Source organism: Lygodium microphyllum, chromosome 30 (genome assembly GCF_053477565.2).
Source record: "Lygodium microphyllum isolate KBCC chromosome 30, Lygodium_microphyllum_v1.1.10, whole genome shotgun sequence".
NCBI classification, from domain to species: Eukaryota; Viridiplantae; Streptophyta; class Polypodiopsida; order Schizaeales; family Lygodiaceae; genus Lygodium; species Lygodium microphyllum.
This window is the reverse complement of record NC_141164.1, coordinates 76,567,348-76,593,713: the sequence shown is the minus strand read 5'-3', so window position 1 is coordinate 76,593,713 and position 26,366 is coordinate 76,567,348.

The following is a 26,366-nucleotide window of genomic DNA, read 5'->3' as shown; positions in this document are numbered from 1 at the left end:
AGAGCAACTAAAAGGTATGAATAAAACAGGAATAATGCCTAATATGGAACCCTTCCCACCATTAAGGACCTTAATTTCAACCACACCACAGTCCTTTTGAGCGGTACGAGAGGCTTGGAAGCCATCCCAATGTAAAAGAAGTGCCAAGTTTCGAGGATCACCTCTACACATTTTCTTTTTACATTTGTTGAGATGTCGACATTTTTTATAAACAAAATTATACTCTTGCATATCTTGGTCAAAACCTTGTTCCAGAACTATTGAAAAACAAGACCTTGGAAAAGTTGTATATACTTTCCCACATGTAGGGTTGTTGCCCGCAACAACCATCTCATACTCAGCATCAGGATTCCAAAAATCTTGATATTCACGACACTTTGTTCCATCCCAAAACTCGTTTATGAATTCTGGTTGCATATGGATATCTTTCCCTAACCAGCTTGTTTTATGATGCCACATGCTTAGGAAATCATGATAAAGTGTCCTGGATCGCCCTAAAAGCTCTAATTGTTTCTTTAGAGGTAAATAATCAATAGCTAACATTTCTCTCCTTGGTTTATTGCATTTTTTACACTTTTCACAACATTCAATACATAGTATTCTTTTTTGCATATTTTGTTTGCAAGAACACAAGACTACATCTTTGGCATAAGAATCTTCTTTACTAGGTGTAAGAAGTTCAATTTTATGATCATTGTTTTTACTTCCAATGCAAAACCTATAGCACTCAGGTTGGACCATGCCAAGACCATGATACATAGAGTCAAGTTGCTCCCAAGATGTCGGGACTCTCACTCCATCAAGGTTTCCATCCCATGTATCAGGTAGTTGCACTAATAGCTTACTTAAACTTGACTTGCACTCTTCAACTCTTTGAGCCCTAGCCCTTGGATTGCCCATGTCTTCAAATAATAATTGAAGCATCTTCTCTTGTGCACTAATTGATATTTGGTTCTCATCCCAAAGAGCTTGAAGCACAAATATTTTTTGTATAGTTTGTTGATATAATGATGGCCCAGTAATAGATATGTGGTTGTCTATAGAAGGATCTATATGAGGAGACTCAGCATGGTTAATTGAGTTGTTGTCATGACTGAAGGGGGGACTTATAGAAGTATTGATAGTTTGATCATTGCCTTGTTCATGTTGCCTTTCATTAGAAGGAGTAAGGCCAATTTGCATACTTAGTGCATCATATTTGGCCTTCAACTCCTGGTGCCTAAGAAAATTTTGTGGACCGACACTCCTCCCACCATTACAATATACAAGGCAATCGCACCACCTATGTCATCTATTTAAATCATCTATGTTAGTTTCACCATGCATTGGAGATGATTCTTCGTGCCTTCGGTTCTCAAGATGATCTCCTTGCACATTTGAGTCCCTTGGTTCACTAGGATGTGATCTTTCTAGAGAAGAATGCATAATCCCAAGCATGTCATTTTTAGTGTGTCTAAAATAAGTACTACGATTCACTAATTGCCAACCTTCAGTACTATGTGCACACTTATAGTTACATGTACATTTTCTTAATGTGCTTGTAGAAGAAGACATCTCTTACTTGAGTATATTAAATCTTCAATCCAAGGTTGATGAAATTATGAGCTCCACAATTAAAACTCCAAGACTGCAAAAAAACCGACCCATAACATAGTTTACATTAATAACATATTTTAGTTGCGCAGTTAATATCATAGTCTATACTAGTTTAGCAATAGAGATACATTTAAAACCATACTTTGTAGTTAATATCATGGTCTATACTAGTTTGTTCTTCTCATCCTAGCCTTGATCTCAAGAGCAAGAAGAAAAGAGGGTTCATGAGGGACATGAGAGCCTTACACTATGAGAATGAAGATTGCAAGAGAAGAGATCCTCGCACTATGGGTACGATTTTGTATTAAACCTTGATCATAAGAAAGAAATGCTACAACAATATCTAAGTAAGTTTCCTTTTTGTTCTAGGCACATCTCTAGATGCCAAACATTCCCATCACATAAGGTAATAAAGATTAGTAATTAACTACTACTAGTTATCTAACCAAAATTTTCTTGATGCATAGAATGAGATGATTTTCTAGCAAGATTAAAGGAAGGCCCATGGGTACGATTTTAGTGGAAGGACACTGAGATCACTACTGCATGCAGAGAACTCTACTGCATGCAGTTTTAACAATATCCTCCTCCTCTCTGCGAGACATGCGATGGGTTTTACCAGTAGTGATCGATCTCCATCTACCAGTAGCTTTGACTTGAAAATTAGTGGAGTTTTGTGATGGGGGCGACCTATTGATCAATAGGCTCCAACCGTACTAGCCTGCAGCTGCCTATTTGTAGTGGCCGCAGTCAGCCCTTAAATACCACTTTCCTGGAGTTGCAATGAAGAGCTTCAGCATGCTCTTGGGTGCAGGTGGATGTGGCTCTATATATGCGGGCGTGCTCTTGGGCGCAGGCGGATGTGGCTCTGTATATGCGGGTGCACTCCCGGATGGTAGGGAAGTGGCAGTGAAGGTGTTGGAAGGTACTACATTAATGATAAGGCAAGGAGCACATCAACGCAAAGAATTTTTAGCAGAGATAGCCGCACTGGTGGGGAGTGGCAAGCTGTAGTATGGCTTCATTGGTAGCAAAGAAATCGAAGGCAAGGTAAGGGCTACAAGGATAGAGCTGCAGGAGTCCTTCTTTTCTTTGCTACACCGTGATAGGTCTCAGAAGCCCACCACACATCGTGGCTAAACGTGCAGAGAGGCCCTCAGCAAAGTAGTATGTGTCCCGTTGGATAGCATCGCTTGAATGAGATGTGCACGCAAATAGTTCATCCAGGAGTAAGTTTGCAAGGTGTGTGTCTCTCCAAGCCACTGCTTCTGCACATGCCAGGAGTAGGTCTACAAGGTGGAGGCCATGATCTTGATGATGATGATGCATATCATCATAGTCGTTGTCATTGTCCTTGAGAGCATTCATTGTGTTAGTTTGAATACCCTTGCCTATTGTAATGGATTCTTCTAAGCGCTTACATGAGCTTAACCCAGTGACTATGGCGGCTTTTGCATGGGGGATAAATCTTTTGGCAAGTCTAGAAATCATGCCTGTTTTATCTTGGCTTAGTGCCATACAGGACCGTTTATTGCTGCTATGGGTTCTGCAAGCCTCATCTCATTGTTATTGTTATTATTGTTATACACAGCATGAGTACCATACATTGGGCCATGCTGGAGATCGCACTGGTTGGAACTATTGCTTTTTTCTATGTAAGGTACTAGGAGAAATTGCCCATCTTGATCTACCCAAAGTCCTGCATCATTGGATTGTAGCATGTTGTCATCTCTTGTTTCATCTCCTTTGAATCAAAGCTTTCTAGAAGAGAGGCTACAATTCTAGCACTGATAGTTGTGAGATGGAAGGTGATATGTAACTAGTCACCTATAATCTCTAGCTGGAAGTATTCAGCAGTTGAATCTGTGGCATACACTCATGTAGGCTAGTATGCAATCCAAAGCTTGAACTATTACAACTAATGTGTACTATGAGGTGAACTCTAGACTCGGATTGTATGTAGTACTATGAAGTGAAGCTTAGACTTTGACAGTATGTAGTACTATGAGCTGAAGCGTAAACTCTGACTGCATGTAGTGCATGATCAATATGTGAGCTGTATAGTTTAACGTTGAAGTCTGAATCTGTGAACATAGTGTAAATTACCTATTGAAGACATGATTTGCCCTTCATACAAAGATTAAAGTCACTATATTTATGCAATGTCAAGATAGTATAAATGAAAGCATGTAATTTTGGTTCTAGATATAACTTGCCTTGAAAGATGTGATAGAAGTCAACCTCAATGCGATGGAAGACACATAGAATGACCTCCCAACTTCCCTTTGTGAACACTGTTCATTAATATAAAGACTACTATAATTACAATACAATGGATCAAAAGCAAATATTCAAAGCGAAAATTTATAATTATAAATCTTTATATCTTTTTAAAAATTATTCTTAATTTTTTTAAAATATAAGTTTTATTACTAACGCTTTACTCCTATTGGTCTAGAGCCATCTCTTCCTTAATTATCCTGTTATAAGAAGCTCATTGAACATCCTTTAGATACAACTCAAAAACAATTAAAAAGAAGAAATCTTTCCCAAACACTTCCTTAAAGTGATGGGGTCAAATTTTGTAAACATTGGCATTAGTTGATGAGCACATAAGTGGGTATGAGGCCAAGATAAGGGATTTGAAACTTGAGGAAAAATGAGGGAAAACAAAAGGATAGGAAGAGTGAGGAAGACTAATGGCTTGGAGCTAGGTGTAAGCTTGCTCTTTCTTGTGATGAAGAGTCCAAGTGGGGCTCTAGAGCAACATACTTGTCAAAAGTAATGGTGGTTGTTATAGAGGAAGGTTTATGAGGGAGGGGTGTGAGTGTAAAGGAGGTGGTTGAGAGGTTCCCTGATTAGTGGAGTATATAGGAGGTATATTGTGACATGAGGAGAGTGTAGTGAGTTGTATATAGAAGTCGATAGGAAGATCAAGATAGGCAAGGGGAGTTCAAGGTGCTATTGCTATTGACATTTATCTAGCACCAAAGTTCCTATCATGATTAGAGGAATCACTAGAGCTACTTGAGGGAAATACGCCATGTGAGTTGTATACAAGATGAGTCGTGTTTGTGCAATTAGTGGATGATATAATCCCCCAAGGGAATATGGATGAGCATGAAGTCAATGCCAATGATCTAGATGGATGTGAGGTTGGATGTTGACAATGTCTCTTTTCCTTAGTAGGCATGGTGGATTCCTTTCTAATAAGGGGGAGAGATTGGTTTCCTTAGTAGGCATGGTGGATTCATTTCTAGTAAGACTTGACAAGGTAAGACATGTTTCCACACTCAATGAACATATAGCAATAAGCTTGGAGAATGGTAAGTTCAGCATATGAGGCATATTGAAGGGGGCCAACATTGTTGGAGACCTTGAGACAGTTGCAATATAGGAGGAGAGGTATGTCCTATGCATGAATCATGGTGTAGTAGACACGTGGCTCTCATGATGTCTTCACATGCACACTGTCAGTGTAATGCTGCCAGTAGACTGGGACCGACCAGGCATCAGGAACATAGTGCATCAGGAATAGCGGGGAGCACAGCAGAGCAGCCACCGCACAAAGCATCCATGGCTTTGACCATTGCAGCCTTACGGTGTTGAAGTAATTTATGCTGGGAACCTCCACGATGCAAACATGCACCAGCAGCGACAGGATGACGTCGAAGAAGTAGAAGAAGGTGAGTACCATCATGAATCATTGGATGTGCTATGATCGAGGTAGAAAATGAATGGTGGCCTTCTAATGTACGTTTTAACATTGATGGGGATGACGCTGATGTTTTGATCTGAATGCGTCCTGATTTGGATGAAGCCTGTGATTGATTCGTGAATGACTGAGACTAGAGTCGGAGATAAATATCGGGGAGAGAGGGACAGAGACAGACATGTAGTCAAGAAGAGCCCATTTCGACAGAGGCTTCTCCAGAAACCACTAGGACTATTGTGGTGAGCATAGATCTAGTTGAGGATCTGGCAAAGGATGAAGAAGGTGCAGATGATGGTGGTGTTGTCGCTCAATGTCAGGTCCCTGCAAATTTGAACACCGTCTGGAAAAGCAAGACCACGACAAGCTGGTACGATGCATGCATTAGTATTTCTTTAGCTGGTTCACAAACATTGCTTTCTTTGCTGAGGATGCACTTGCTAGCATGACTGGATGTTGCACTTGTGTGCTGCCTCCAAAGAACACAGAAGATTCTATGGCCTCATCACCATTTCCCAGAATACCACAGTCTGTGGCAATTGCTTTTGCAGTACTGATGTGATCAGCTGTCACCAGTCTGATCGTCATGCCAGCATTTCAAGAAACAAGCACAGCATTAGCTATTTCAGGCCTGCATTCATCCCGTAGCCCAAAAATGACAAGGAGAGTCAGCTCATCCTTTGGGAGCTCATCACTCAGATTTTCATGTAGGAGAGGGAGGAGCTACATGCCCACATTGCAATGGCAATTAATCGAGTCTCACCATGCAGTAGGTAAGGCCCAATTATTGCTTGCATACTTGTATCCACCATCTTGAGTTTTTTGTTTTGGGGTTTAACTTAACAAATGATTGATAGGCTTGAGAAGTTTTCGTATCTTTAATGATTGGCAGCTTGCATTATCAGAAGAATTCCACTGGATTGGTATTTTACCCACTATGAGAAGTTGAAGTTGCAGCACTCTCATAATTCATGTCGAGATTTATCTCTAACATCATCATTTTGCTGGTTTTGAACTTGGGTAGTAGATGATTGAACTTGGGTTTTGAACTTGCAAGCTTTATTAGGAGCAAGTTCAAAAGTTTTGGGTCACCATGGTAGATTCCTTCAGGGATCACCAACCTACTCTTCCCCAACCAATCTGGAAGTACATGATTTTTATCAAGGGTAGTGCTTCTAGCCTTCTTACTGCTGAGCCTCTTTCTGATCATGTTGCAATGCAAGGAATGTAAAATCTGGCATAGGAGGTAAGTAAAGTACATGATTTTTATCAAGGGAATGCAAAATCTGGTTGGAGCCTTTAAATTCCCAGTTGATATGCTCATGTATGAAGCATTTTCAATTGCAGCAGGTCCTTCAATGTAATTGGGAAAGGCCACAGATCGTGTCCTAGATCACTTGCTTGGTATGACAGGACTAAAAGTTATTGTTGCTCTGATGATCATTGTATACAATTGCAAGCTTCTAATCTTTAGCAATGTGACCAATTATTCTTTTGAAGTATTAGATGCAATGACCTCGACTGGTCATGGATATGGCAATGCATTACATGTCTATACTATATCATTGTCATCTCCATCTTGCAAAAAGCCCATGACTGTCCATCTTGCATGTCAATGCCCATGACTATCAATCGTGCTATTAATGTATAAGGTATTGACCAATTTTTTTGTTGCTGTTGGTGCTGCTGATATCCGCAAGATGTCAAAGCGGTACTGCTGCACAGTATAGGGATGCATGCAGGAAAAAGGAAGGGGTGGAGGACCACCATGACACTATTTTCCATTCTGCCACTTCGCAGATCCATCAGACTTGGTAGCTCTTAATGCAGCAAGGCAAGTAATAGCTGGTGGTGATGAATATGGTCAGGCAAGTAATAATAGAATTTCTCTCCCATGAAGCTGTTCTTGGTTTCATGGCTGGTATGGCTAGCTATCTCTATTGGCCTTGAATAGATTTAAAAGCCTACTCATGATCTCTATTGCATCTTTCACTTGGATCACAAATGTTGTTTCTATTTTACAGATATGTAACAGATGATACAAGCTTAAGGACCTCAACAGCTTGGTTACCTCCATCTTACGACCTATGAATAGTTACCCTGACTTTAGCTTATAACCATCCCCCATCAAGTAGGAGATTAAGCAGTCCCTAGCTACTAGGATAGTTCGTATCAAGGCCCCTAAAGTGGTCAAGATTGATGTGGCCAACTTCAGATCATTAGTACCAAAGCTTACTGGGCAACGTCCTTCCTCAAGACTCAGCTGTAATAGAAATAATAAGAGTATCATCAATGTACAGGAGAGCAGTAAGCTATTGCAACCAGAGGAAGAGAAAGTTAGTGCTATCTCTATAGGAGAACAACAACCCAAAATGGACATTTCTGCTCTGATACAGTTGATATGATGCTCTGATGCATGGTTTGGTGCCATGGTCAACAAGTCAGAGACCTATAGCAATAGTTTATTCTAGACATTGCCAAGCAAGGGTGTGGTTCATTCCACATACACCCAATTATAAGCCAGCTGACGACCATAGTGCATTGAAAAGATGATCATTATAATATATTGATGACAGTACAGCCATACTATATTAAAAAAACGTATTACAAAGAAGCTTATAATACATTGCAAAATTGTACCTGGACTGGAGCTTAGTGATGGTGACCGATACTGAAATCTATGACATCTCTATATTTCAGGCCTTATCATGCTGTGGGGGAAAAAATTAAAATGCACCAATGAGTCGATGAGAGTCCAGCAGATTAGAAATATTAACACTTCTTATGATGAACTATGATTAATATTATATTATAGGAGATGATGATAGGTACGTGCTATTCAGCTTATTAGATAACCCTTCAATCAAGAGATGTACTTTCGAGTACATGCGCGCACACTTGGAGATTGCAGAATATTACTAAGCTGCGTCGATCGAATGATGTGGTACAATATTGTCAAACTCCAGAAAGCTCGACAGCAAGCTGAGTACTGTTGCTTCTTGACTCAAGACTTCTCAAGTGTCTTTTCTTTCTCTATCATGAAATCTGTGCACCTCTGCTCAGTTCACAGAGTATGGCCTGCTATGTTGTAGAATGGAAAAAGATACTCATCATTCCTTGTTACTTCCTCTTTGACTAGCTCAAGTATGAGGTGGCTTGGGATTGATACTAGGCATGCTAGTATCCCTATCCTTGAGAGATCCTTGAATATGGTTCTAGTAAAATGATGATATTGCTCAAAAAGAGGGGAAGAGAAAGACAACAATGGAAGCTGTGAAAACAGAGAGAAATGTACTCTCTCTTCTTCCATTATTCATTCATTGTATAACACACAAAAGATGCTAAGTCTAAGTCATGCCTACAAGGTATGAAAGTAGGTCACCAATAATTGACTAGACACCTCTAATGTGTCTGACTGACTCAGAAAAGAAGAGAAGGTGGGAGTTCCAAAACGTAATAGAGGGAAAATATATTAAGGTTAGTGTTTCAACGGTAGGATGAGAACTTTTTTTTAAAAAATTGAGTTTATCAATATTTATTTCTCTATTTATTTTTTGAAGGATTCTAGAAAAAGATAAGTCACATGATCATATTGATAGCATCACCAATTTGTTATAAAATCTTACCCAACCCCCCCCCCCCCCCCCCCGACCTTCGATGACTCAACTCTTGGTGATTTTTGGTGCGTGCACTGCATCAACTATTTCTGCGAGTACAGTGAGTAGACTTTGTCGATCATCATCATTCCAAACGCAAGTCTTGTAGAGATTTTCAATATCTCATCAAAATTGGAAAACTTAAAAGGATCTTGGTAACACTCAAGATTCTTTAAATTAAAAATGTTTTATCTCATCAGTGATAATGTTAGCTACCAAGACTCGTGGAATTATTTACATATCTAATAGAGTCTACATCTCCAATAGACCTGTTTCCAACATCTAGTGTCTAATTGGATCTTATATATCCTTTAATATTCATATCTACCCAATGCTTCAAATCAATTTGCATATGTTGTTGACGATGGCACCTTAATATCTCAACAAATACCCCAATGACTTGTTGTTGGTATATTATTATAGACAAGGTCTCTTAAAAATAATCCTAATTGTTATCCCAAAAATATATTTGTAATATAGACTATGTCTCTGTAATAGTCTACATCTTTGGCTCAACAAACAAAATTTTGTTGATGTTGATTATTCAGCCTTTAAGAGAGAATTAGGTTTGTCTATACTAGTCATGGGATCGTTTCATGGTTTTGCTTTGGAGATCTTAAAAAAAAATAAAACACAAATTGGATAAGAATATGAAAGGTCATTAGATGATGTAAAAGTAGAGTCAACCTTTTATTTTGATAGGTAAATACACTTACTTTTTGTTTTTAAGTTTTGAATTTCATTAGAGAAAATAGTTTCGTGTGCATATTGTGGGAGCTATACATGTGTATATGTGGAGTTAAAGTCATATGCTCTTACTTAGCAATATGCACGAGGGAGGGAGAGAGAGAGTGAGTGAGTGAGAGAGAGGCATGATTGCCTCTAAGGCAATCATGTCTCTCTCTATAGAAATATTCTTTTTAAATTTTGTAGGTAGACACAAATTGTGTTTGGGGTCCGACTCCCCTTGAGTTTTCTTTTTAAATTTTGCAGGTAGACTCCTCGGTAGACACAAATATTCTAGCAGAGTAGAAATATTAGTTCTTCTCATGAACTATGATTATCATATTATATAGAGGAGATGATAATAGGTGCTAATTTATATTAGCTGTCAATTAATTAGATAACCTTTTTTAAGAGATATGCTTTCTTACCTTAGAGCTATACAGATTTTTAGGCCGCAATGAAGATGTGCTAGAATAGTATGATGTAGAGAACGTTAACTTCAACTAGCTATCGAGTGTTGTTTCGTTCCCTTTCGCCTAGTAGCCCATCCACAAAGTATGATCCATTGTTTTGTTCTAGAATGAAGAAAAGGAAAAAGAAAAAAAGTTGTGGTTTGGGAAAGGCAGGAATTCCAAATGTAACAGAGGGAAAATATATTCAGTTTGGTGCTTGCAATGGTAGGATGAGAAATTTCTTTTTAAAATTTTTGTTTGATTTTATAATTAATTATTAAAACGACATCTAATGGAGGGTTCTTAGCTTGCATTGATTCACACTTCTCAGACAGTTGAGGCAATAGTAAAAAAGTGTTTGTGAATACTACACACGCTATGCACACGGAAAATATTACTACCTTGTCCAAGCCGTGATTTGGGGTGGGTGTCTCTATTGTCCAGATGTCAATTTCTTCTTGAAATTCTCTTTTTTCTTTCTAAACAATTCTAGTAAAAGAGAAGTCGCTTCAATGTCTCACTAGTGATATTTGTAGTTTCCAAGTCTCGAGTGGACCTGTTTGTATATCTAATAGAGTCTACATCTTTAATATATATTTTCTCCATACATTACAATGTAGAATGAAGCATTCACAATATTAGCACGATCATTTTTACCAAGATTTAAACAAACTTGGTGAGAATTTCCACCAAATGGTAACACTTTGCTTGCACATACTTTTTCGATTTGCATTATACCCTTTAAGAATACAAGTTATAGTTGTAGCATCCTTACCTTGCATGTGAATATCAAAGAGAACAAGTTGTGAAAGCATACACCTAGTATGCTAGGAGTACACTGATAGTCTGATGTAGCAACACCTTACCCTGCATGTGAATATCAAAGAGAACAAGTAGTCCAAGCATGCATCTAGTACTGCCTAGTGCATATAACTTAGAGCATTGGGAAAATGTCAACTCCCTCATAGAGATGTTGTGCTACCTCAACGACAACACACCAATCTTTTTGAACTGCCATGCTAGAAAGACCATCTTGATATGACGATCATGAAGAATCTTAGGATACTGATGATGTGTGGAGTCGGGGTTGCCTTCCTAAATTCATTGCCTTGCATAAGCCTTGCATGTGAATATCAAAGAGGAGGTGTAGTCGAAGCATGCAACCAATCCCAACTAGTGTACTGGGAGTACATTGACAATCAGATCTAGTAGAGCCACATCTCCATGTATACCAGTCAAAAGTCTAATAAGTTGGATTAGAAATAATTAAGGATATTAGTTCGTAAGGTTCTAAGCTCTTCAAAATTTTTAAGGTTGTAAGGTCTTCAAAATTTTACTGGTAGTGTAGAAGCAGAACCCATATGCAAGTTGGGAGATGGGAGTTTCGTATCATCTTGTGATTTTTTAAAATTTAAGATCAAAAGAAGGTCATGGTGTTTGGATTTGCAATACCATCTTCTCTTGCTTGTGATACTGGACAACTAGTAGGGCCTATGATAGATATGAACAATCATAAAGGAGTGTTAAAAACTTACTAGCATATATAGCCCCCAACCCAAACACATGCATGCTCTCTTGATAAAGGGCATGCCTAAGCACAAGTTGTTGACATTGGCACCTTTAAATCTCAACAAGTAACCTAACGATTCATTGTTGGTATGTTCTTATAAAAGTGTAGTTAACTCATCAATATTCAAGGACTCAAATAGTATTCCTAATTATTATCCTGAACATATCTCTTTTAATTTTTTGCATAACATTGATGGCACTCCATCTTTTAATATTTTCCTATTATTCATTTCAAGATTTAAATTTTTCCAACCTCACTTATGATTTGAAAAGTTGTGTGAAAGTAATTCACTCAATTCTTATGCATGAGTTAGAGGTTGTGGAGGAACCAATACAAGTCACAAACTTGGGCCCCCTTACTCCAATGGAGAGGACTAAAAGGGCACTTAGGTAACTTCCAAGTTAGCCCATAAAAACAACTTTACAAAGCAGATGCAAAAACATTCAACTTAATGACTATCACTAAAAGAGTATTAACCTAACTTCCAAGTTATGGAGTTTTTTATCTATTGAGTGCTTTGCAATTTACCATCTTTTTTGATTGTGTAGATAAGAACTTAAGACCTTATCATATGATTCCAAGCATCCTTCAATTATGGGTTGAATCCTTCCCTTTCTAGAGAGGAGGCGCTAAACCTAAATAGAGACTGGCTTCCATTTCTTTCTCCAACTAAACCGATCCTTCTTAGATGGACTTCCTAGGAACCTCACATTCTGAGGGATCATAGAGAGCCAACTAATTAACATTGTATCTTTATTTGAGCCTCCATAATCTTGAATAGAAAAATAGTCTTGTCAACAAAACATTTGCAAGCAAGCTTTTAAAGGGAAAGCTTTTCTTTCTCACCTCCATTAGATGTCGAAGACTTTGGTGGTTGAATTTATTTGTTTCCATCTTGCTTTAACTTTGACATCTCTAGGATTTGGGTTCTTCCTTTTGAGTGTTGGTTGTTTTCTTGGAAAACCCTTCTCAATCTATGAGCTTTTTTCTTTATACTTCTTTTGTGACTATGTTGCATGAAGTTCTTCCTTATCTTCACTCTTTTCTCCTTGGGTGCTTCTTAGCTCCATTCCTTTTTGGGCATTCCTTTGCAAAGCACCCACGTTCTTTGCATATAAATCATGTAGCCAAGAAAAGAGAGAATTCTACATTGACCAGCAACTTAATCCCATTAGGATCATTGATGCCAGGAGGCATATTCCACGATGGATTCCATGAGGTTTTGCGATGGATTCTGTAAAATTATATTTATTGCCAGGGCTCGTACACAAGGAGGATTCTTTGTGCGAAACATCGATGGGGATGCCTCTCCTTTTCGGGCATCTCATTAATTTAATGTGCAAGTGGGTGATTCCATAACGGGTGATTCCGCAAATTACATATTTAAATTAATGGACATTTATGAGTTTAGAGTGCGCGCTCATAATAAATTAAGGTTAGGACTGACTTCTAACCTATTTATTTATTTTGTAGTTGAAGACTGCTAGGTACTTACTTTTGTCGGTTTAATTTTATTAGTTTCTAGCAATTGTGAATGCTTCGGCTGATGTGTAGAGCAGGTGGCTGTGGCACTGGGAAGCACTGGGCAATAACGTATACTCAAGTTATTTAGAAGAAATTATCATTTTTTATGGACGCACATCTCAGGCGTGGCCCAATATTTATTTTGACGCACTTATTTATTAAAGTGTTTGACATATATTTATTATTCTGTATGTGCATGGGTGCATAATTTAAATATTTTTTATTGGACATTGTATTTGGGCACAACCCGACTCTTTGGGTGCCCAACCGCTTTATTCTTTATTTGGACAAAAGTAAACATAAAAGCTAAAGCATGCTAATTGTAAATTTGGGCTATTTTTGAGCTTGGAGATGAATAATATATTAAATACATGCTTTGTGGAGCGCTCACACAAGGCATGGGGGGAGATTGTACCCAATTAGTCTTCTTGCTTCATGTCGTGCAAATTTTCTCTCTTGGTTTTTGAGCAAAAAGTAGAGTTCTTTGTTCTTGGGGACCTTCCGGCACTCACTACGTACGCATACATCATCCGATTTGTGCACCAATCATAAAGCTAGAGCATCTCAAGGATCTTCTTCTTCAAGATGCTTGCTTTGAACTGCTATGACACCTAGGTAGGCATCCAATATGTTATAATTAGGTTGATCAATGTCATTAAGTATTTCTCTTGTTTTAGTACATTTCACTAGTTTGTTTTTTCACATTCAAGCCTATTGAAAGCTATGTTTAGACCCTAGAGTTTGTGCAAAAAACCTAGCCGCTTTGGAAGATTGCCAATCGAACTGTTGCTCAAATTGGTAAGATAGAATATGCATTGGAATGACTTCAAATAATTGGTTAGTATTTAGGTACATGAACACCACCATAATACACTCCCAAGTTGAGTCTAATATGCTTCTTGACATGAGATTCTAGGGCATAGGTGCTACTTAAGATGGATGCCTATTGAAACCCAGAACAACTTACTATGCTAGGGGACTATTTCAGAGGACTATGTGGTGAACAATGCATTACATGAATTTATGCAATGGGGCTAAGTCTCCTTCTAGTGATCTAGAATTGTACACATGCTTTCATCAGTTACTAGAATTTCTTCAAACTATTTTGATAGAAAAAGATATAGATAATTGCATGTTAGACTTTAGATTTGCAAGCGTAATCACTATATAAAGGGGGCCATTAAAGTTTTTTAGTTGTTATCTCCAAGATAACACACAAATTCAAGTGTATCCACCTATAGGTGGTCTGGATCAACTCAAGCTAGCATTGACCATCCCTCTCTCATTGTTGGCCATTCCCTTGGTTACAATGTGGAAAACAAGAGTCCTACTTCACTTCTAATGTCTTATATGATAATCTAGGCTATGGATCTTCAACCTTCATTAATCTCACTGGATTCATGATGCCAAAATTAGGCCTTTCCTGTGCATGTATTTTTGGTCACTGTTGTTGTTACTTAACTCACAACATACATAATGTACAAGATAATCAAAAAAATTCCTCCATCATATGCTCAATAATTAAGGTCTGATGCTAGAAATCTTGAAATCACCCAAATTCTTTAGAATCAAGCAACTATAGCTCCAATTTTGCTACTTGGAAGCCTAGATCCCTTAGCAACTTTGCTAACTCATTCAATCTTAGGTAAATAAGCTTGCTTTTGCTCACATTAGTCACAACCCGAGATAGCTCTAGAAAACTTTCATACACTTTTATCAAATACATCTACTAATTGCCTCTCTACTTGCACAATATTGGTAAGTTATTGTTGGCAAAGAATTGGCAGACCAGGTGTCTTCTTAATGGTATAGAAAGCCCCTTGCTTACTCCACGTTGCACCTTCAAATCCAAATTCCTAAGCAAAGGGTTGGTGATTATGGTGGCAAAGAGTAATGGGACAGTGGGACACCCTTTGGCATTCGACATCTTTACCTCAAATGGACCTAAGCATAGACCATTTACAAATACATTCCAAAGAGATTGAAACATCCCTACATAAATTCCACGATTCCTCCTCCATCATCTATCATAGTGATGAAATCTTGTTGCTTCTTTTGCTTCATCATTCATAAAATTAATTGGTCGAAGAACCAGCCCCATAAGATACCATTTCCCTTAGACTAAATTTTGGCAACTTCACCTTTATGTTTTTGCATATCCTCCATGTAATGCTCCACTTCTTTGAGAACTTGATAAAACATCCCATTACTAGAACACTTAGAAAGAGTCATAATAATATACTCACTGCATTGCTAACTACTAACATGCAACCCTCTTTGAAGTCAATCTTGATCTTTGCCATGCATATTGGTAATTTTAGTTATGATAGCAGTGGATCTCATCTAGTTCTATGTTGGATTAGCCATTGGATTTTTGGTTTGTTTCTAAGCATCCTTCAACTATAAGTTGAATCCTTCCCTTTCTAGAAAGGAGGTGTTGAAAGAGAGGGGCTTCAATTTCTTTCTCCTACTAAACACATCCTTCTTGGATGGACTTCCTAGGCACCTCACATTCCAAGAGATCATAGTGAGCCAACTAATTGACATTATATCTTTGTTCGAACTTCCATAATCCAAAATAGCAAAATAGCCTTGTCAACAGAACATTTGCAAGAAGCTTTTAAAGGGAAATTTTTTATTTCTTACCTCCATTAGACTTCAAAGAATTTGGTCATTGAAATTATTTGTTTCCATCCCGCTTTAACTTCAGCATCTCTAGGATCACGAGACTGATAATTAGGTTTCTCCTTAGGTTCCTCCTTTTGAGGCTTGTTTGTTTCCTTGAATTTACCCTTCTCAACCTATGTTTTTTCCTTTTTGCTTCTTTTGAAGTTCTTCCTTATCTCCACTATTTTCTCCTTTGCTTCTTCTTATCTCAATTCCTTTTTGGGCATTCCTTTGCAAAGCACCCATCTTTTTTGCATTTGAAGCATGTATCCAAGAAGAGGGAGAATCTGACATCGACCAACAACTCAATCCCATTAGGATAAAAAATCTAGAGCATCTCAAGGATCTTCTTCCTCTTATCCCAAAGTACGAGAGGTCACTTGCTCCACTAGTTGATATTATTGTAAGAACATAGAGTGCTCTACCTAGCACTTCTACTAGCACATTACTTCTCCATCTAGCAAAGTAGGAAGTCCATGAAAACTAGCCCATATTGGGCATTCAATTTGCAAGACCTCCTCAGGAATAAAATTAAGATGCCATGGAAGCATGTAAATAAGGCTCACTTTAAGCCAAACAAGTGAACCCAAAACCCAATCTCTTTTTGGTTTAGATGAAAGAAATACCCAAAAGAAGTCTAATGGCAAGCAAAACAATGTGAGCACCACTTTGTTCCATAGGTAAGCCAAAACAATCTAGCAAACTCATCCTCAAGGGGGACCTTCCCTTAAAATACATGTACATGTTGCATAGAGAATACTTATCATTGCTTTGCCGAATGCATAGCAACAAGGATACCACTCATGCACATGATAGTACTTGCTCCTCAAATTCTATTGTGACTCTCTTTTAATTCTCATTGAAACATTTTTGGTCACCCCACATCTTCTTCTCTAGCTCTTCCATGTTCATGCTAGCAATGACAATGTTAGCATAATTCATCTCCATCCCATTGTCTTGCTTCTATTGCTTTATATTAGTGCTATGTGTTCCATCATCTCTTACTCCTTGTTCACCCCTTGAATATGCTACATGCATCTTAATACAACTATCCTAGTTAATAGACCATGTGCCATGACTATCTATTGAGAGCTCCCCTCTTCAAGTTTTCGCATACTCAAGAGGTTCTATGTCTTTCATTTAAGGAAAAGGCTATTACAATTTGAACTATTTCTATTTTACTAATGGATGGATATGCTCCTTGTTTGTAAGGGGCTCAAATAACTTTTGATAACTATTTGTGCTTGTATGGATGCTAGGTATATCCCACACTTCAGGGGGGATTTGAGGGGAAATTCAAGATTTAGAGCCATGGCATTGAGTTGAATTGAATGAGATTCTTCTTTGTTTTAATGTGACAAGGAAATATTTATATTGCTAAAAATGATATTTTATTTGTGGATGTGTAAACTATTTGTGCTATGTGAGTAAGAATTAAAAGTTATCAAAATGCACAAATGTATCTTATAGCACATGTACATTTTGGATGCATACAAACATATCCATTACAAGTGTGTATCGACATTGTCTTATTTGCGATTGACTACATGGCTGATGGTTAGGCCTATCAATTGTGATGTATATTACTTAACATTACTATATAAGCATGACTATGTTAGATATTCTATACAAATTTGTTTTGATTTACTATGCATGCACATTATTCCATAGCTTCATGATTTTATCCAACAAACATGGCTATATTAGGTGATTTATAGAAATTTGCCTTGCTTTACCATATAGACACTTATTTTACTAGTTATAGCTTCACATCTATCTAGTAAAATTAAAAACCTAGTTCCAATTTAAAAAACCCTAGTTATAACTAGAAAAAAAATGTGTATTTACTAGTTATAAGGCTATTTACCATCTAGTTTAGTGTCTAAAGTTCCTTGTGGGAGATTCCTAGCCCAGCATAGAAAGCTCGTCTAAATCATCCCCCTGAAGGATGGAAATAGTTGCCAAATTTGCATTGTCATCCGTCACCTTGATGATCCTTCTTAGTATTATGCTTCCGCCCACGATCAAAAATATAAACTGTTGACGTCGCTCCTAGGTGGTCATGTCAGGCCCGTATCATTGACATGACCCGTCGGATGGTTTGTCACCTTTTGCCTTCATCTCTCTATCGTAGTTTTGCATGGAACTATGCCTCTATTAATCCAATAATTAGCAAAGATATCATGTATGAAGATTGTTGTGGAAGTTGATAGCTCTTTTGTCTTGAAAGTACCCCGTGGCTACATCATCCCAAGCTCATTAAATCAGCCTCTTATTATCTATCAGATTACACTACTCTTGTGTAAATTCTTTGTGGATATGTTGCTCATTGTGCCATGATTGACATGTTATTTTATGCCTTGAGATCTCCTCCAAAGCCAAAAAATTTGACTCATGCAAACTCCCCAACTTGAGTCTTCAAAAACCGATATTTTCTTCATATGTACCTGATTTTTGTGACACATGTCCTATCCAATAACATACTCTATAAGAAACTTCGTGCTCAATAATCCACATGATTTGAAAAATATGCAATTTGGAAATCATGCTATGCAACCACTCAAATGATGCTCACATGAAGAAATATGGATGCACTGAAGAACTATGCCTAGCATATCTACATGTGCTCGTGCGTCATGCATAATGTAAACAAAGTTCCTTGTTAATTTTAAGTTTCCTTATCCTCACCTCTCAATGCTCAAAAAAAGAAATGTCAATCTCCACTCCACCCACCATAATCTCACCATCGCTCTAGAAATGATGGTCCTCAAGATGTTGACCAGATAAGAACAACCCATCTCACAATTGGCAGCGTCCTTCACGACCCTCTTACTCACCCAACCACCTTACATACTCATCCAATGGTTCCTAACTTTGTGATGAACATCCCAATTCTCGTGCGTGCAAGAAATGTGCATGGTCAATGAATGTGCTCTCTCATGTACATGTGCAACTAAGATTTACTGCATATAGTTGCAGCTGGCCTCATACCATGCAAGTGCTCAATGATGGTGCAAAACGTGCATAATCCCAACCCATGGCATGGAAGTATTTGAATAATTCAGGAGACGACCCTCGAGTACAGTATATCAACAAGTGAACGTGAAGTGCTCATGAACCCATAATCCCTGTGATGTACAAGAGTCTCAGCAAGAAAACAAGCCTTGTTTCACAATTTTCAACAGCTACTAACAAACTCTAGCTTCAACCTATCCAAAAAAATACCAAGCTCGACTAAGGCTATCAAGCTTCACACTCAACAAATCAAACAAAATGACAAAAAAAAATCCTAAAATAGACAAACAGAAGAAATCCAATTACAAAATGACAAAACAAACAATCACGCAAACAACTAAGCTACCAAAAACCAAACCTAACTACAGTTAGACTAGGGGTTTTTAGCTTTCAGAAAAACACTTGACAGCTTTTTTTGCACATACCATGTATATAGAAACCTTCCTCTGTATCCATTCGTGTATTCTCGAGCTCATTGCATTCTTGCGTGGCCAAAATCATTTCTTCGATTTGATTTTTTTTCATCACTTCCTTTGTGCTATTGGAATCAGATAGGGCTCGTAGGGTCTAATTCCCAGAATTGGACACTCCGGCATCCAATTCTGGGCAACTAGATGCTCAAACTACCTCAGTTTGTCCAATCGGACGCTATCCTTCCAATTCTCAAAATTAGACCAATTAGGATCGAACAATCAAATCACCTTTTGCTTGTTTGATTGGACATTCATCCTATCGGATTTGGGTGATAAAATGGCCTACAATCATTCACCTTCAAAATTGAATTTGAATGCTCAGTCATTTGCCACTCAGACCAATTATAATCAAATGCCAAAATCAAACAAGTCTGAATTAGACGCGTGAAAATTGGATAGTTGAAAATTGGACATTCGATTCTAGGGATTAAACACTATAGAATGAGATAAAAAATCTAAAAGGAAGAAAAAAAAATTGGCAAATTTAGTGCATCGCGATGAAACAGAATACCTCTCGTAATAGGGGAAGACTCCGAAAGCCTTACATGTGCAATTGACCTTAGAAATTGCAGTCGGACAACTAGACACAACAGCTGCTGTGACAGTCATGTCAGCTTTTAGCCCCTCTTAGAGCCAGAAAGTAACCTACAAGCTCTAATTGACCTTGACCAAGTTGAATAACCTAGCATAGACCCTAGAGACCAGTGAGAGTGTGCAGTGTGACCGAGCTTAAAGCCCTATTTGGTAGAAGCTGCATTTATTATCTCCTATTCACACCCACATTGTTTTCAACACTTAAAGTGTACTTGAACAGACTGAAAGTCTAATTTTGCATAGTGTACAGAAAAGAGCAAAACCCACACATTGAGTGAATATAAATTGAGAATTGTTTATAAATTAGAAGGAATACACTCAAACTTAATGGATAGAATGAACCCACCAATAGGAGACAACCCTCAAACCTAGACGGATGATCAAGAACCCCAATTGGTAAGACTAAGTGAGAGACGCAACACAGAAAGCCAAACACATATAAGGATTGAGACCATTGGGAGCACGACATTGCTTGACTTGATCAACCTCATTGATAACTTGGTGGAGCAAGAAGAGACCATAAATATGGTAGAAACGAGTATAAACCACAAAAATGAAGAGCTAGACCTGGGGAATTTCCTAGTCGAAATCGAGTAGATGGTGAAATAATATGACGTGCAAATGAGGCTGGACTACCATGGCAAACCATCAGAAGACATCATAGAAAACCTCAAGGAGGTAACAAAGCTAGCACAAAAAACTTTGCAAATCATAGCCGCAAACAACTAGCAGTAGCATACTAGGAGATTGCGGCAAGACATGGAAATGTGAGAAGTCCTGGCCCTAGTATATAGAAATCAAACAGCACCAAATGTAGAGAGGGAAAGAGCACTAGAGGCAGATTTAACACTCAGTGAGCTTCTCACGAAGCAACTAATAGACAATATGTTGGCAGAATAAAGTGCAACAGCAATAGCAAATGTCATTGCTTGAAGGATTAAGAGTTACATAGGGCTCCAAAATCCAATAAAAAATCATGACACTTGTAAAACCGCTAGAAAAATACTAGCTGAGCAACGATCCATATAGTTTTGTAGAGAAATTTGAGCAAGTCTTCAAGGCTAATGGCCTCACCAATCTCGCTTAGTGCTCGCAAGCTTTCAGCCTATGCTTGGGCGATATAATGGTAGGACATGGTACACAAACTTAGACACTACAGAGCAGAACAATTTCAATAACCTCAAGAGTCTCTTCATTAAGAGATTCTCGGAGTGGTACTCAGATAATCTTATGGTGTGGTTGATGAATGTCAAGTAGAGGGACAAAGAGGGTATCACAGACTATGTTACTCAGGTGCGGAGTCTCTATAAGAGAATCCCAACTAACATATGACCCAATGAGAGAGTGGTGTCCACCATGTTTACAAACAAAATATGCAAATGAATGAGAAAATATACAAGGCCGAAGGAAACTCAAGCTTGCAGAGAGATACACTAGCTAGGGTCTTTGAAGAGGCCATACAAGTGGATGATTGACTCAAGGAGAGAAGTTCCAAGAGCTCGAATTAGCCAACTTTAGAACCTCAGAAAGGGCAACAACATCTAGCAACCTATTAGGACCAAGCAACTAAGACAAAGCGAAGGGCGTTGACCCAAGCTAGGAGCTAGTAGAGATGAAAATAGAGCTTGCCAGACTACAAGAGATGGTGAGAAGACCTACAGGCCCACTTGTCCAATGTGTGTATTGTGGCAGAAACCACCTTCAAGCTGAGTATCAAGACCCTAGGTCCCGACCTTGCACCAATTGTGGTAGGATTGGCCATGATGCCATGCATCCAGACTGTCAAGGAGACTCCCACACTTAGAGTCTTACAACCAGCCTTACCTAGGAAATAGGCCTTTGAATATCTTTGGGAGAGGAGCCCCATTGGCCCTTCCAGCACCTAATGATGCAAAGCCAACCATCCCAAGGATGGAAATCAATCCCACATGCATACCTAAGCCACCTGGACCTTACGTAACCCATCCATTGAATGACGATCCAATCCACTACATGGAGGAGTCGAATGATGAGAAGCCTTGTATGAACCCTTACATCTCGTAGCACGAAGAGGGAAATCTAGTTCTCATGGACTATCAACCAGTGGCCATTGATGGCATCAAGAAAAGGGAGAGGTAGAGGCTTAGGAGGTTAGATCCAAGAGCCAATTTCTTGTTGGACTTGCACTCATCCAAGACATGTGTCTTCATGTTGCTCTGAGAGGGAGCAAGCAAATCAAGATAAGACTGATCTCAGATGCATTGAGTGTGGAATCACCCACCTCTTTGTTGATTGGCCTAGATGAAAACCATCCTCTAGTTTGGAAATTGTACCATTAGTTCCATTGGGGTTGTTTGATGGCCAAACGCTCAACGGGGAGGCCACACCCATCCCGTTGCATAATATGACACACAAACAGATGAAGCAGGCCGGCATACATTGCCAGGGCCTAGTAACCTGGATGCATCCTTAATGGAGTTTGAACACTACGGGTAAAAAACTAGTCAAGGCCATTGGCCAAGGAGTGAAAAATTAGGAGAGAAGAAAGTGGATAGCAATCTCCTCACAATGCTAGTGACCACCCCTATGACTCTAAGCCTCGGAGATTTGCTTAGGCAAAATCTGATGCTATGGCACAAGCTAAAGAAATGGGTGGAAGGATCGCTAGAGCAAATGGGAGTGACTTGCAAGACCACAATAGAGTAACGCAAATATAAGCCTAATGCTACACTCAGTACCTAAGTCCTTACACGTTAATGCTTTCTAGGAAGGCATAGAGATGCACACAGTCTTACCAGTCCTAGCTCTAGGTGATATCACAAGGAAAGGGATTGTAGACACGGGAGTAGGAGTCACTATGCTTAGCCATGTAGTACTCTCCAGAGTTGGCGTAACCCACTTGTCGAGAATGCTAGGTTCAATGTCACAATGGCTAACAAAAGGAAAGTAAATCCATTCAGAGTCTTGAAAAATTGGCCATTGAAGATTGCAGGAGTCCATTTCTCTGTGGACTTCATAGTCATGAAAGGAATGGACTACAATATCATGTTAGGCCGACTCTAGATGCGCAACACATGATTCATAGAAGACTGGGGAATGGTCTAATCTTCTTAGGCAATCAAATGGAAGTAGTGAAAGTAGATATGGATACTTGGAAGACTATGCCAGCTGACCTAGACACCATCTCAACCATGGTGAAGGGTGATGTGCAAGTTAGAAAATATTATGGGCTATTGACTAAGTATTTCCTGTGCCCCGAGGATGAGCGAGATTGGATGCATGTGCTAGCCAGAATTGATCTACCATTCTCAAATAATGTGGATCACCCATTATGAGTAGTCAAATAATGATAGTTTAGATGATGAATACAAAGACTATTGTTCCTTTAGTGACCAAAGCAAAGAAGAGATCGACATGAAAGAGTACCACACTGAGGGGCATGTGATTGAACAAATATGGGCAGACTCCAAACCGCAAAAGAAAAACATCTTTAGAATCAAGAAAGGAGTTAGATAAATGGGTTGCGATCGCACCTGGTTGGAGCACATAGGAGCAATTGATTATGAACGAGCAGGCCTTGCCTAATCAAGTGATGCACTAGTATTCAGAACACAATTACCATCTGAGCTATGACCTCTAGGAGAGACTCCCTCTTCTAGCAAAGATCAAGAGTTTGATTCCAAGTTGAAAGTAAGCTCAAATAGTTATCTTAAGATACCCCAACCACCTAAGACCAAATCCACCAAGGAGACCTACCACTCCACCTAAGGCACCGAGGGTTGAAGGAGGAAAGAAGAAAATAGCCTAGGGATCTACAAGTTGAGGAGCAGTGGAACCCAACAAAATGATTCATGATATTTGAGAAAGGTGATAGGATAGTGATCTTGCTAGGAGCCAAAAGAAAAGTTCAAGTGAGTGAGCCTATAGAAGGACCCACTCTAGCTATGGAAGGGGAGACGCCCTGACCTACTTTCATAGCCAATGACTTGACCAAGGAAGAGGAGGCACGTCTTATAGCTCTATTGCAAGAGTACATAGACATATTTGCTTAGTCCCTCAATGAGCTGAAAGAGGTAGATCCAAGTATAGTGACTCATAACATCTTGATGACACTCGATGCAACGTTAGTCAAGTAGCTACCATATCTCATGAATCCCAAACATGATCACGCTATCAAAGAGGAAATCAATAAGCTCTTGAAATCAGGATTCATTTATGAAATCGAGCACATAGACTAGGTCTCATCCACAGTGGTTCTAATGAAGAAGAATGGAAGATCAGAGTGTGTGTCAATAACAAGAAAGTCAATGCTGCTACAAAGAGAGACAATTATCTGTTGTTGTACACTAAGCATATGCTCAAGAGGGTAGTTGGTAAAGAGGCCTAAAATTTCTTGGATGGCTTCTTCGGATACAATTAGGTGCAAGTGCATCCTCGTGATAGGCAGACAATCGCATTCACTACCGAATGGGGCATCTTTGCCTAGTAGTCGTGCCCTTCGGGTTGATGAGCACATCAGTCACATTTCAAAGGCTCATGGGTGCCATTTTCAAAGACATGCTTAGGCAAGAGTTAGAAGTATTTGTTGATTATTTATGTGCTCACTCTAATTGGAAGGAACACCTAGATAAGCTCTAAACACCTTAAAGTGCCAATTTTGGGTAAATCATGGATGCATCCTAGGGCACGTGGTGTCAAAGAATGGCATTGCCACCGACTTCTCAAAAGTTAGGGTTATTGTCGATCTTTCAGCACCAATCGATTACAAGGGATTTCAATGCTTCCTAGGCCATACAGGATACTATCAGCAATTTGTATTGAATTATACAATAAATACTAGACCTCTATACATACTGCTGATAATATTTGAATGGACTAAGAAATGCCAATGCGCATATGAAAATTTGAACAAGTCTCTAACCACCACACCGATTCTAAGAGCCCCACAACCTGGATCATAACCTTCGATGTTCACATTGGTAGCTCGAAGTTTTCCATGGGAGCTGTGTTGTGCCAGCCTAGTGAACACAGTCTAGACTATCCAGTGAGCTTTACTAGTAGGAAACTCACAAATATGGAGATGAACTACTCTATGACAAAGAGAGAGGGTTTAGCCATAGTGTTTGCTATAAAGAAATTTTGACAGTGTCTATTGGCTACACCTTTTACCTTTTTTGTTGACCATCAAGCCTTTCTTTATCTTGTTAACAAACCCTATGCTACGGGATGCATTGCTTGATGGTTACTTCTTCTTCTAGAGTTCAACTTCTCTATGGTTGTACGCAAAGGAAAGTAGCACTACATGGTCGACCATATGTCTCGCATACCCATAGGAGAAGTCATTGGACAGAGCATCACAGATAACTTGCTCGACACACATGTGTTTAACATGTTTAGCAAAAGGGACTTGTTTAGAGTTGACTTGGCGCCATACTCGAAAAACGACAAAGTCCAAGTGCTTGATCAGGGACTACCTGAAAGACCCATTGAGAAGGCTCAACTTAGGCAACTCATCCTTAAAATACAACCATATCATTTGATAGGAGGACAACTTTATAGGTAGAGCAAGACGACTTGTTCCATAGATACATATGAAAACATGAGATGCATGATATACTTGCAGAAGCACACGACTCAGTTGTAGGAGGGCACTTCAGCAAAGACACGACAGCCTGAAAGGTGCTACAACCTCAACTATGGTGGCCTACTCTTTTTTGAGATGCAGCATGATTTGTAAAGCACTCGTGCCAACAGACCAAGGTACCTATTTACTACAAGGAAAAAATGGAGCTAAGTCCAATCATTGCAAGACAACCATTTGAGAAATGGGGAATCAACTTCATTGGTGGACTGATTAGTCCTACGACACAGTACTCACTGGCCAAGTACATCATCATTGTTACAAACTGTCTCACAAAGTGGGCACAAGCATGAGTCACAAGGAAAAATGATGCTAGAACCATTACTAAGTTCCTTTGGGAGTAGGTGATCTCATGATTTGGCTGCCCCATTGAACTAGTTAGTGATCAAGGCACACACTTCATTAATGAAGTGATTCTCATCTCCTATCAACCTTTTTGATCATCTATCAAAAATCCTCACCCTACTACCCTCAAGCAAATGGCTAGGCTAAGTTTACTAATAAGAACTTGGTGAACATCCTGACCAAAGTAGTATTTGCCTCAGGCAGCAGTGACTGGGACAACAAACTAATGGCGGCCTTATGAGCCTATCAAATAGCCTATAAAATAGTGGTAGGGCCAGACTCCCTTCAAGTTAACCTACGAGACAATTGAAGCCATTCTAGTTATAAAGTTCTTTGTCTTGAGCCAAAAAGTAGCCATCCAAGATAGATGGGACGAAAAGGTGTGAAATACGCAGGATCTAGAGCATGGTAGATGC